The sequence below is a fragment of the Saimiri boliviensis genome, chromosome 13 (assembly GCF_048565385.1).
Source record: "Saimiri boliviensis isolate mSaiBol1 chromosome 13, mSaiBol1.pri, whole genome shotgun sequence".
In the NCBI taxonomy this organism is placed as follows: domain Eukaryota; kingdom Metazoa; phylum Chordata; class Mammalia; order Primates; family Cebidae; genus Saimiri; species Saimiri boliviensis.
Genome location: NC_133461.1, coordinates 19,724,176 through 19,737,080, shown reverse-complemented (window position 1 = coordinate 19,737,080; position 12,905 = coordinate 19,724,176). Strand labels below are relative to the sequence as shown.

Here is a 12,905-nt window from a genome sequence, read left to right as displayed (position 1 = left end):
CAATCAGGACTGACCAATCTACCTCATTCTTTTAAGTTTGTTCAATTTTGATCTAAGAATTTAGAAGCCCTGCAAGTCACTTAACCACCTATGTGGCCTCGAGCGAGTTACTTAACTTCCCTCAGCCTCAGATGGAGGATAAGACCTGCACTTTCCAAATGGAGCTGTCATGAGTAATAAGTCGCATGGTCCTTGACATGTCCACAGTGTTGGCCCAACAGATGTCCCCCATTGTTGCTTATGGCTTCCCTTTCAGCATAAACCTGTGCCACACCTGTATGGTTACTTTTCCTGAGTGAGCGCCTGGCTTGTAAGGACCAGCAGGAGTGATCCAATGGGGGCAACTTGCCCTTTAATTCTTTCTCTCTACTGAAATAGGCTATTGCAACAATAATGGACCTTATCTGTTGAAATCAGCAAAATGAAAGGAAAAAGATTTATGGAGTACTTTCTAAAAACATTATTTTCTTGTGCCCTTCAATAAATTGTTTTCTTAAGAAAAATGGATATTTCTTCCCTTACCTAAAAGTGGTATTTTAAAATGTTGGGTCAAAACTGTATTATCATATTCTTGGGATTCTGTACTTAAAAAAAACACCTCTCATCATGGCTAAGTTTTTTGGTAATTCTTTGAACATGCCTACCATTCTGAAGTGAACTTTACAAAGACACCTAAGAATCCTGATGGGGCTCAGCCAGTGCCACTGAATTGTGGATTTTAGCAACAAAGATGTCTTTTGACCTCCCTGATGCTGTTGGTCCTTATAAAATGGGAGTAATGGAAATCAATGTTGGATTGAAGTTCTTTTATCTGAGGGTCTCAGTTACAGCCTCAGTGTCTGGAACATATCAACACAAACCAAGGATGTGTCTGAGCAGACAGAATCAGCACTGGAACATCCAAGCTGCTTGGAGTTTATTCATCGGGTAGAATCTCTTTTTTCTGAGACAGAGTCTCACTCTGTCACCAGGCTGGAGTGCAGTGGCTCACTGCAACCTCTGCCTCCTGGGTTCAAGCGATTCTCCTACCTCAGCCTCCTGAGTAGCTGGGACTACAGGCATGCACCACCACACCAGCTAATTTTTGTGTTTTCATCATGTTGGCCAGGATGGTCTCGATCTCTTGACCTTGTGATCTGTCCACCTCGGCCTCCCAAAGTTCTGGGATTACAGGCATGAACCACCGTGTCCGACCTAGGTAGAACCTCTTACTGGGAGCTTTTCAATGTTCATGTGACACATTTCTCACGTGGTTACACAACTGCTTTTCTACCTTGCAACAGCTTAGAAGCATCAGAGTAGAGGGTTTCTGGTAGACAATGGCCAGACAGGTAACACCCACTGAGAAGGAAGAACAGAAACTATACAAAACAGATGCAAGGACTTCAGGTTGCTGCCTGATATAGGGACAATCCACAAAGGTGACACTGTGCTATAAGAAGACAGAAAGAAGTTAAATGGTGCTTACCGGGCCGGGCGCGGTGGCTCAAGCCTGTAATCCCAGCACTTTGGGAGGCCGAGGCGGGTGGATCACGAGGTCGAGAGGTCGAGACCATCCTGTGAACATGGTGAAACCCCGTCTCTACTAAAAATACAAAAAACTAGCTGGGCGTGGTGGCGCCTGCCTGTAATCCCAGCTACTCAGGAGGCTGAGGCAGGAGAATTGCCTGAGCCCAGGAGGCGGAGGTTGCGGTGAGCCGAGATCGCGCCATTGCACTCCAGCCTGGGTAACAAGAGCGAAACTCTGCCTCAAAAAAAAAAAACAAAAAAATAAATGGCGCTTACCATACTGCATTTAAGATCAATTTAGGTTTTCATCCAGACTGGAAAATTCCTACTGTGGGGTAGGGTAAGCTTCCGTTTTGTCAAGAGGTGAGTGGTGGAACCTCTGATTGATTTCCTAAGCAACAGGCCTGAGTCCTGGTCTTCTACCCCTTCACCCCTCAACAATTAATATGTTAATATTATGCAAATGCTGGAGAAACAGAGCTCCCGCACACATGCACAAACACTCCCAACAATGAGACCGTGGACAAACCACACCTCTATTGAGATTCTGGACCCCCCACTGTCCCAGCAAATCTGGGCAAACGCATGGCTGGAAAGAGGAGGAAGCCTAACCTTTCTAAGTTAGCAAGGCAGGAGAATTTCTGAACTAGAGGAGGCAAACCTGGACATCTGCTCTTCAAAACAAATCTACCTAAATGACTCATGGGTGGTCAGAACTGAGAACCATCGAGAAACGGACATATTAGTTGGGAATAAATGTGATGAGGATGCTTGACTGTGCATAGCTTCCTTCTTGGCTTCATGAAGTTATTTTCAGATTGCATTAAGAAAAAACCAGAAACATACTGTGTCTATGTGTCATCCTTTTGCCACCATCTCCCCTATTAAGATGATGCCAACCTCTCTGAATGGTCACTGGATTTCTAGGTGAGACCTCATCTTACAAAAGCAGCCTTTGGCCCAGGGCACTGGGCAATCAATTTAGTCTCATCCTGAGATTCTGGGCTGAGATCCATCCTTTACCACCTGTGTTCATTAGGTTCTCTTCATTTCAAATGAGAAGTATGGGGTGGGGTAGGACAGAAGGCGGGGTTGGGAGTCACACGGTGGTTTAAGCCCTGCCTCCGCCTACCACATAGGGAATCTGTAACCAATTCAGACTCAGTTTCCCTATCTCCAGAATTAGCATCAGGGTAGGTCAAGAGTTTATTGGATGCCTGGATTTAATCAAATAGAGATTTACTATTTCTTCTTCAAGATCACTTGAGTTTGAATTCTTAGAATTAATTAAAGCCTCCCAATCCTCTTGAACACTCTCTTCCCTGTTGTCTTTGGCCATGAAATTCTACTCACATTTTCTCTGAATTGTAAATCTGCTTGCCTAGATTGTTGCAGACATAGCCTATGACAGGGACATTTTTTCCTGGAGACCTTGCTTTCAGCTGCAAGAAGCTTCAGGACGGTGCAGGGGAACAGAAACCCCTTTTACACTGTCTTGGTTCTGCGCCAGTTCTGTGCCAGCAGGGGAAGGAATTCTCCCTACCCGTGTGCTGTGGCCAGGCCTTCTTTTGCAGGCTCCCCTCTGGCCTTCCTCTCTTCAGTTCATCATCCAAACACTACTTCATATGCCTCCTCTCAGGTTTAGTGATTTCCCTACTAGTGTTTAGCTTCTGCCATACTGCAGGATATTTTCTTTAATACGCTTTATTTTTTAGAGCAGTTTTAGGTTCACAGCAAAATTGAATGGAAAGTAATGAGGTTTCCCATATGCCCCCCACCCCTACACAGGCACAGCCTCTGCTACTATTTTATCACCTTACTAGAGTGACTCATTTGTTAGAATCAATGAACCTACACTGTTGCATCACTACCACCCAAAGTTCAGAGTTAACGCCGAGATCCACTCTTGGTACTGCACATTCTATGGATTGCGACAAATGTGTAATGACATCTATTTTCCATCATAGCACCATATAGAATAGTATCTGGCCCTAAGAAATTCCCTATGCTTCAACTATTCAGCCCTCTCTACCTTCAACCACTGATCATGTTACTGTCCCCACACTTTGCCCTTTTCCAGTATGTCATATAGTTAGAATCATGGTATGTAGCCTTTTCACGTACGCTTTGTTTTTCCACTTAGTAATAGACATTGAAGTTTTCTCTACGTCTTTTTTTCTTTCTTTTCTTTTCTTTTTTTTTTTTTTTTTTGAGACAGAGTCTTGCTCTGTTGCCCAGGCCAGAGTACAATGGCACAATCTCGGCTCACTGCAACCTCCGCCTCCCAGGTTCAAGCGATTCTCCTGCCTCAGTCTCCCAAGTGGCTGGGATTACAGGTGCCCACCACCACACCTGGCTAATTTTTGTATTTTTAGTAGAGACAGGGTTTCACCATGTTGGCCAGGTTGGTCTCTGACTCCTGAACTCAGGTGATCCGCCTGCCTCGGCCTCCCAAAGGGCTGGGATTACAGGTGTGAGCCACCACACCCAGCCAGTTATCTCTATGTCTTTTCATGTTTTGATAGCTCATTTCTTTTTAGTGCTGAATAATATTCCATTGTCTGGATGCACCACAGTTTATCCATTTACCTGCTGAAAGAAATCTTGATTGCTTCTAAGTTTTGACAATTATGATTAAAACTGCTACAAAAAAACCACGTGCAGGTTTTGTACGGACATCAGTTTTTAGACTCATTTGCGGAAATATCAAGAAACAATCCATGACTGGTGGATCATATGGTGACTGTGTTTAGTTTTGTAAGAAACTACCACACTGTCTTCCCAAGTGGCTGTACCATTTTACATTCCCACCAGCAATGAATCGATCAGTTTTTATTGCTCTACATCCATCATTTGGTGTTCTTGTGTTTTGGATTTTGGCCATTCTAGTAGGTATGTAGTGGTATCACATTGTTTTAATTCGCAATTCCCTAATGACATGATATTGAACATCTTTTCATATTTATTTGCCATCTGTATATCTTCTTTGGTGAGGTGTCTGTTCGCATCTTTTGCCCTTTTATTTTTGAGAGAGAGTCTCACTCAGGCTGGAGAGCAGTGGTATGGTGTTGGCTCACTGCAACCTCCGCCTCCTGGGTTCAAGTGACTCTCCTCCCTCAGCTACCCGAGTAGCTGGGATTACAGGTGCCCGCCACTACACCCAGCTATTTTTTTTTTTTTTTTTTAGTAGAGACAGGGTTTCACCATATTGGCCACGCTGGCTTCAAGCCCCTGATCTCAAATGATCTGCCTGCCTCGGCCTCCCAAAGTGCTGGGATTATAGGCATAAGCCAACATGCCTGGCTCCATTTTTAAATTGGGTTATTTTCTTACTGTTGACTTTTAAGAGTTCCTTGTATATTTGGAATAATACTCCTTTTTCAGATGTGTCTTTTGCATGTATATTCTCCCAGTCTGTTGCTAATCTCCTTCTCTTAACATTATCTTTCGCAGGGCAGAGGTTTTTAATTTTAATGGAGTCCTGCTTACCAATTATCTCTTTAGTGGATTATACCTTTAGGGTTATATCTAAAAAGTCATCACCATGTCCAAGGTTATCTAGATTTTCTCCTATGTTATCTTCTAGGAGTTTTATAGTTTTGTGTTTTACAATTAGGACTGTGATCTATTTTGAGTTAGTTTTTATAGGTGTAAGATCTGGGTCTAGATTAAATGTTTCTGCATGTGGATGTCTAGTTCTTCCAACATCATTTGTTGAAGAGACTATCTTTTCACTGTATTGATTTTGCTCCTTTGTTAAAGATCAGTTGGTTATATTTATGTGGATTTCTGGGCTGTCTATACTGTTCTATTGATCAATTTGTCCATTCTTTTTTACCAATACTACCCCATCTTGATTACTATAGCTTTATGGCAAGTCCTGCAGTCAGGTAGTGTTAATCTTCCAGCTTGGTTTTTTCCTTAAATATTTTATTGGCTATTCTAGGTCTTTTGCCCCTCTCTATGAACATTAGAATTCATTTGTCTATACCCACGTCGTAGCATTGATTGATTGATTGATTGATGAAGCTTTGCTCTTGTTGCCCAGGATGGAATGCAATGGTGCAATCTGGACACACCACAACCTCTGCCTCCTGGGTTCAAGCGATTCTCCTGCCTCAGCCTCATGAGTAGCGGGGATTACAGGCATGCGCCACTGCACCCACCTAATTTTGTATTTTTAGTAGAGACGGGGTTTCTCCATGTTGATCAGGCTGGTCTCACACTCCCAACCTCAGGTGATCCACCTGCCTCGGCCCCCCAAAATGCTGGGATCACAGGCATGAGCCGCTGCACCCAGCCAATCGTAGCATTTTTATTAAGTGTTTATGTCTGGAGAAAACATGCAGTCTTTCATTGCCATATTCCTTTGTAAGTCTCATTTCTCAAGCCCAACTATGAGGTAGAATTCCTCTCCTTTAAAAAAAAAACCTCAATTTAATTTTTATCTGTTTTCCCTGATTTGTGCAATGATATAGGAACACCTGTGTTTCTTCCTCCCCCTGAGAATTATTGGGAGCTTCCTCTGTTATTTTTCTGCTTCACTGGACATGCCTGATATCCTTTATAGCATCTGGTTAATTTCTTGCGTCTGGGTGTACCTTCCCCCTCCCTCTTGGTTATCAGTTTCAAGCTCTCTTGATTCGATCAGCGGATTTAAAGGCAGATGGATTGATTTTGACTTCTCACTAAGGAAGGAACAGAGCCTAACAGAATCAGTCTGACATTTAGAGCTTCTCCTACCTGGTAGCACAAGGAACAGTCAACTGCCACTCAATAGTGGATGAGAGACCCAAGTGAGCCCTGTGATTCATTCTCAAATTTCACGAATCATCCTTAAGATGGTACATTTTAGTCCCTCATTCCTCATGGTCCCACTTCATTCATTGTTTATAGGTCAGATGCCTTTTCAATTAACATGGGAAACAAACATGAAAAAGAGCATTGAAATATTATTTTTCCTATTTCTATCCCTAAAGTGTTATGTTTTCTGCTCTTAGTTTTAATGGCTAAGTGAATAAAGAAAATGCTGTGAAATATTTTTAAAACTGAACAATGGCCCATACAAAAGCTTCCTGACACATGTATAGAAAGTCATAGTCTACAAAGGACTGGCTTCTTATTCGCTCTCTGGCCATCAGGAGCAAGGTGGGTTGCTGCACTAAAAGGCATTGAAAGGAATCTCAACTGTAAGAAACTAAGTGGAAAAACATTTCCCATAGAAAATGCCCTCTTCTGTGTTTTTAAATTTTCTTTTCTTTATTTTCTTGTTTGAGATGGAGTCTCGGTCTGTCGCCCAGGCTGGATTGCAGTGGCACCATCTCAGCTCAATGCAACCTCCACTTTCCGAGTTCAACAGTTCCTGCCTCAGCCTCCCGAGTAGCTGAGTAGCTGGGATTACAGGTATCCGCCACCACACCTGGCTCATTTTTGTATTTTTAGTAGAGATGGGATTTCACCATGTTGGCCAGGATGGTCTCGAACTTTTGACCTCAGGTAATCCACCCACCTTGGGCTCCCAATGTGTTGGGATTACAGGCACGAGGCACCCTACCTGGATTTAAATTTTCTCCTCTTCTCTTCACTTCGCTTCGCTTCCTCTTCCTCTTCCTCTTCTCTCTTTTTGAGACCAAGTTTCACTCTGTTGCCCAGGCTGAATGCAGTGGCATGATCTTGGCTTGCTGCAACCTCAGCCTCTGGGTTCAAGCAATTCTGTGCCTCAGCCTCCTGAATAGCTGGAGGTTGATAGACCATATAGGCATGTACCACCACACCCAGCTAATGTTTATATTTTTAGTAGAGATAGAGTTTTACCATGTTGGCCAGGCTTGTCTCCAACTCCTGACCTCAGGTGATCCACCTGCTTTGGCCTCCCAAAGTGCTGGGATTACAGGTGTGAGCCTCTGCACCTGGCCTAAATTTTCTTTTCAAAGAACCTCTTCAATCTGTTGCTTCCAAGCTGATGTCTCTGACCACGGGCTGCTATTGAGAAGGTATCTCTTCACCATTCTAGACTTTCTCCCAGACTAAGATCCTTAATTTGGAAAATTTAGATGAGATGATCCTTATAAAGTCCAAAGAAGTGATGGAACTTCTAGGGAGTTGTGGATGCCTGATGTTTAATAGATAATGGCTTCTCACCTTCCAAATGTATTTTGACATGGGAATCTGTTAGGTTCACCCTGAACATTCCTCAAGGTATTAGACTAGAGAATAACCTGGGATTATCCACAATAATTTCCTGTTTCTCAGAAGTGAAGGAGACAGAACTTTGAGGAGCACCAGCATTGAAAGGCTGAGTGGAGAAGTCCACAAAGGAGCACGAGGAAAATGGCTGAACTGGAGGAGGAATCCAGGACACAGGGGTGACATGGCCTCCTACAGAAAACCACCCAGGGAGGGAGAGTTCTGTGTAGTCATGTGCTGCCAGGAGGTCATGTAAAAAAGAAAAAGCATCTACCACATTCTCACTGGTGACCAGGGTGAGAGTTGGTTTAACGGAGGGGCAGAGGTCAGATTTTGGTGGGGTAAAGAGTGAATGATACCAGAGGCTGATCGGTGTTAACATTTTGTTTAAGCATTATATGCAAGACACTAAAGCCAGGCAGCAGCCCCCGCACCCGACCCCCGCCAGCCCGCTAGCCTTCGTTGTTATCCTATATATCACTCATGGCAGCAATTTCCTGGTTTATTTTGATAGCCCAGACACCTGGTGTACTTATCTTACTAAACAAACATATTCACAAACTGCCAGTGTACTTGGAGTACTGACATCAATCCAAAGCTCGCATTGTTGTATGACAGCATTCAGGGTTTGGGGAGCAGTCCAAAGGGCTGGGTCTTCCCACTCTGGGGTTCTCAGAGAGTTCTGGTTTGCTGACAACTAGCATAACTCCCCCAGGGACTGGCTGAAGTGTTCTCTTTCATGTAACATTTCACAGGTGTGTTTTTGCTACTGAGTTACCCCCGAGAGCACACAGCAAGGGCCCTCAGATTTTAATGAGCATAAATAACACTAAAAAAATGCAGATTCATCTTTGATGTACACAGATGCAAACATCCTTGACAAAACACTAGCAAACAATTCGATAATACATGAACAACACACCTTAGGTCCTATTCCCAAAGATTCTAACAAGGCAGAAGGTCTAGAGCTGCTCATGGGAAAAAAAAAAAAAAAATCACTGACACAAAAGAAGTAGCTTCACATGTTTGTTTTCTTGTTGTTGTCGTTAGCTAGGAACCAGCAGAGGCTAAATGAGATTGTTTCTAACGTCAGGGTCATTTTATAATTATAAAGAGAGCAATTCAGCAAGAGCATGTGACGACTGTAAATATACATGCACCCAACACTGAAGCACCCAGATATATGAAACAAATATGATGAAAGCCAAAAAGAGAGGCAGATGCCAGCGCGATAACAGGGACTTCACGCTCCACTGTCAGCACTGGAAAGACCATCTACACAGAAAACCAGCAAAGAAAGATCGAACTTGATCCGCACCACAGACCAACTGAACCTAGTGGACATTTACAGCACGTTTTTATCCAACAGCTGCAGAATACACGTTTTTCTCCAGTACACAGAACTTTCTTGAGGACAGACCATATAATAGACCCCAAAACGAGTGTGAAGTAAGTTTTAAAAATTAAAATGATATCAAGTATCTTTTCTGACCACAATGGAATAAAAGTAGAAATCCATAACTAGCGGAACTTTGGAAACCATACAAATACATGGAAATTAAACATGCTTCTGAATGGCCACTGGTCAAGAAATGAAAAAGGAAATTTTAAATTCTTCTGAAACAAATGGAAATGGAAACACAACATACCCAAAGCTATGATACAGCAAATACAACATAAATAGGAACATTTATAGCAATAAACACCTACACCAAAAATATAGAAAGGCTTCAAATAACCTAACTAGAAAAGCAAGAGCAAATGAAAGGCAAAATTACTAGAAAAGTTTATGATCAGAGCAGAAATAAAAACACTGAGACTAAAGAAAATTACAAAAGATCAATGGAAAAAATTTTTTTACAAATAGGTACACAAAATTGTTGTTTGGACTCTTGTGAAGATGGCTTGTGCTGCCACGCAGTTTCCAGCCCACCAAGACAGGTGTGTTTTTCTCTATCCTGCTTATTTAAATAATAAGACCACCGCAGAGGGAAAGTGAATCCCCATAAATAAGGCTGTTGAAAATTCTACAGCTACAGAGATTCAAGATGTATGTTCAGCAGTTGGACTTAATGTATTTCTTGAGAAAAATAAAATGTACCCTAGAGAATGGAATCGTGACGTCCAATACAGAGGCAGAGTCCGAGTCTAGCTCAAACAGGAAGATGGCAGCCTCTGCCTTGTACAGTTTTCCCATCACATAAGTCAGTGACGCTGTATGCAGCAGAAATGATACCTAAACTAAAAACAAGGACACAAGGCCAGGCACAGTGGCTCACGCCTGTAATCTCAGCACTTTGAGAGGCCAAGGCAGGCAGATCACGAGGTCAGGAGTTCAAGACCAGCCTGGCCAACATAGTGAGACCCCATCTCTACTAAAAATACAAAAAAATTAGCCAGGTGTGGTGGTGGTGGTGTGCGCCTGTAATCCCTACTCAGGAGGCTGGGGCAGGAGAATCCCATGAACCCAGGAGATGGAGGTTGCAGTGAGCCGAGATCACGCAACTGCATTCCAGTCTGGGCAGCAATGTGAGACTCTGAGACTCTGTCTCCAAAAAAAAAAGAAAAGAAAAAAGAAACACAAAAAACAGGAGGTGGTGACCAAAGTCTTCAACAAGGACAAGGAAGTAAAAACGGGAACGGAAAGAAAAAGAAGTAACCTAGTATCAGCGTCAAATATGTGGTACTACTGTAAGACACATGAATGGAGGTTTCTAACTGATATTGAAGGAAAATGGAAGCTGTTTGTTTGCATCGTTTAACTGAACTGTGAAGCTTTGTGACTCTCATCTTTATCATGGGAGTTGCCAGTGAAACAAATTTACATCAGAAGTCTGCATCTCACTTTTATGCAGTATAAAAGAATTTTTTTAGTCTTTTGATGCAGTTTTTTTTGGGAAGAAAGAATATTTTTTAATTGACAATGGATTGTACAATAAGTAACTTGAAATAAGTTATTTGTTTCAGATAAATTTAAAATCGATTTGAAATAAACATTTTGTCCACCTTATTAATGAAATAAAATTTGAAATTGAAAAAAAAAAAACCCAAACAAAATTGGCACAGCTTTAGCCACACTAAGAAAAAACGAGATGACCCAAATAAAATTATAGACAAAAGGAGACATTACAACTGTTACCACAGGAATTCCAAGGATCATCACAGACTATTATGAGCAACTATATGCCAATACACCAGAAAAACTAGAAGAAATGGATAAAAGTTCTCAGCAAACTGCGCATAGAAAGAATATACCTCAACACGATAAGGGCCGTATTTGACGAACCCACAGATAACATCATACTGAACAGGGAAAATGGAAAACCTTCCTTAAGATCTAGAACAAGGAAAGGATGTCCACTTTCGCCACTTTTATTCAACATAGTACTAGAAGTCTTAGCCAGAGGAATTAAACAAGAGAAAGAATAAAGGACATCCAAATTAGAAAGGCAGATATCAAATTATCCTTGTTTCAGATGACATGATATTATATTAAAAACCTAAAGACGCCACCGAAAAAGCTATTAGAAGGGATAAATTCAATAAAATTGCAGGATACAAAATTAACATACAAAAATCAGTAGCATTTCTATATGCCAAGAGTGAACCATCTGTAAAAGAAACCAAGAAAGCAATTCTGTTTACAATAGCTACACATAAAATAAGAGAGCCAGACCCAGGAGACTGTACCTGTAATTCTAGCCACTCAGGAGGCTGAGGCAAAAGGATCGTTTGAGCCAGTTCAACGTTGCAGTTGCCTGTGGTCACTGCACTGCACTCCAGCCTGGGTGACAGAGTGAGATCTCCATCTCTAAAAAATAAATAAATAAATAAATATAATAACAAAATATCTAGGCATAAACTTAACCAAAGAAGTGAACGATCTCCGCAATGAAAACCATAAAACATTGACGAAAGAAATTGAAGAGGACACTGAAAAATGGAAAGGTTCCATGTTCGTGGACTGGAAGAAACAATATTGTTAAAAGTAGCTCATCAAATTGCCAAGAAATGCAGTCTCAGAAAAGGGAGGAACAGAGGGAGGTTAAATTTTCAGAACCTTAGAAAAAAAAAAAAAAGTTCAGACTACTAATTGTTCTATGAATATACTATGTCTGCCACTTTAGATCACATGATTCTGGTGCTTTTATCAGTACCCGTGAACCCTGGGCAGTGGGTGCAGTCAGAGGCATGGCAGCCACAGTGTCTCTGAAGATGAGATGTGGCTGCCTTGGCCATCTTCTTTCTCTGCTTTTTCAGAGGCAAAAATTCCAGATACATTTTTTTTTTTTTTTTTTTTTTTTGAGACGGAGTTTCACTCTTGTTACCCAGGCTGGAGTGCAATGGCAATCTTGGCTCACCGCAACCTCCGCCTCCTGGGCTCAGGCAATTCTCCTGCCTCAGCCTCCTAAGTAGCTGGGATTACAGGCACGCGCCACCACGCCCAGCTAGTTTTTTTGTATTTTTAGTAGAGACGGGGTTTCACATGTTGACCAGGATGGTCTCGATCTCTCGACCTCGTGATCCACCCGCCTCGGCCTCCCAAAGTGCTGGGATTACAGGCTTGAGCCACCGCGCCCGGCCCAGATAGGTTACATTTGATCAGCTGAGCCTTGGGAGATGCTTATGCCCTGATGAAAGGAAGGCTGAGAAATAAAATATCTCAGATTTTCAGCTTTTATAGTGGGAGGAAGTCTCTACCTCCCACTGATACTCACATGATAGAGTTGAAGGAAGACAAAGAAAACAGGTTCCAGGAATGAGGCACGTGGGGCGTGGTGCGGTGGCTCACGCCTGTAATCCCAGCAATTTGGGAGGCCGAGGTGGATGGATCACCTGAGGTCAGGAGTTTGAGACCAGCCTGCCCAAGAAGGTGAAATGCAAAAATACTAAAAATGCAAAAATTAGCCGGGTGCAGTGGTGGGTGCCTGTAATCCCAGCCACTCAGGAGGCTGAGGCAGGAGAATTGCTTGAACTGGGAGCTGGAGGTTGCGGTGAGCAGAGTTTGTGCCACTGCACTCCAGCTTGGGGGAGAATGCAAGACTCTTCCTCAAAAAAAAAAAAAAAAAAAAAAAAAAAGAAAGAAAGAAAGAGGCACATGGCACATACATACACATGAGTTGTTCTTCCAAATAATGAAAGTATAATAAAAACATCATGAGATATTCGTGACTATTTTATGAAGCGTCATGGATAGGTATGAAAGGAGG

At 42.3% G+C, this 12,905-nt stretch overlaps 1 pseudogene; it reads left to right on the top strand.

Annotated features, from left to right (window-relative positions):
- Nucleotides 1–8,918: 8,918 nt before the first annotated feature.
- Nucleotides 8,919–10,530, top strand: LOC141580930 (signal recognition particle 19 kDa protein-like; annotated as a pseudogene).
- Nucleotides 10,531–12,905: the final 2,375 nt, after the last annotated feature.